This window comes from Schistocerca piceifrons, chromosome 4 (assembly GCF_021461385.2).
Source record: "Schistocerca piceifrons isolate TAMUIC-IGC-003096 chromosome 4, iqSchPice1.1, whole genome shotgun sequence".
In the NCBI taxonomy this organism is placed as follows: domain Eukaryota; kingdom Metazoa; phylum Arthropoda; class Insecta; order Orthoptera; family Acrididae; genus Schistocerca; species Schistocerca piceifrons.
The window spans coordinates 362,021,040-362,022,164 of NC_060141.1; the positions used below are offsets into that span (position 1 = coordinate 362,021,040).

The 1,125-nt window shown below is 50.7% G+C and overlaps 1 pseudogene; it reads right to left on the reverse strand.

The window, feature by feature from the left end:
- Positions 1-551: 551 nt before the first annotated feature.
- LOC124797038 lies at positions 552-669 on the reverse strand (annotated as a pseudogene).
- Positions 670-1,125: the final 456 nt, after the last annotated feature.

The following is a 1,125-nucleotide window of genomic DNA, read 5'->3' on the forward strand; positions in this document are numbered from 1 at the left end:
TTTCAATCAAGTCGCGGCAGGGGGCTCCACGTCGTTGTTTTTGTCAAGGACTCAAGGAGTGCAGGACAAATTTTGCACACATTTTTGTCGTCTTCAGACCATTCTGGAAATGTTTTGAGCCCTTGATTTAGAGATATGCAGTTCTTTGCTGCATTACGAATTTTGGCACGACAACGTCCACACATTATGGCCGCTCGTCCGATACTTCGCGTGCTCACAACTGACTGGTCTATTGCATCTCTGTTGTTTACAGTCGCTAGTTCAAGCTAGCGCCATAGTTATTATTTGTCGTCGCTTATTCGCCAGGAATAAAATCAGTGTCGGAACATTCTGGACGATAGTGTAAGAAGCACTCAGTCTTCAGGCCACAAGTGGCCCATCGGGACCATCCTACCGCCAGGTCATTCTCAGGTGAGGATGCGGATAGGAGGGGCGTGTGGTCAGCACACCGCTCACCCGGTCGTTACGATGGTTTTCTTTGACCGGAGCCGCTACTTTTCGGTCGAGTAGCTCCTCAATTGACATCACGAGGCTGAATGCACCCAGAAAAATGGCAACAGCACATGGCGGCCCGGATGGTCACCCATCCAAGTGCCGGCCACGCCCGACAGCGCTTAACTTCGCTGATCTGACGGGAACCGGTGTATCCACTCCGGCAAGGCCGTTGCCACAGTGTACGAAGGGTGATCAATAAGTAATACAACACATTTTTTTCTGAAAGCAGGTTGGCTTTATTCGGGATTCCAATACACCATATTATTCACCACTCTTTTGGTGACAAAATTCTATTTTTCAACATAATCTGCGTCTTACACCACTTTACTGGGAGGGACGGCATGCCCACATGGTACCACTCTACCGGTCGACGACGGAGCCAAAGTCTTGCTGCTTCAGTAACCTTCCCTTCATCCACATACTGCTACCCGCAGAGAAGAGCCTTCGGTACTCTTCACGGTCTTCTGTTAGGAGAGGAGGAAGCCAGCGGATGCACACCTTTGAGTATCGCAGCTGGCGAACATTGTGTCAGCGCTACCAACAGAGACGTCCAGTTGAGCAGCGAGGAGTTCGATTGTGATCCGTCGAGCGCCTCGAATGACAGCGTCCGAACGCTCCAACACTGCAGCA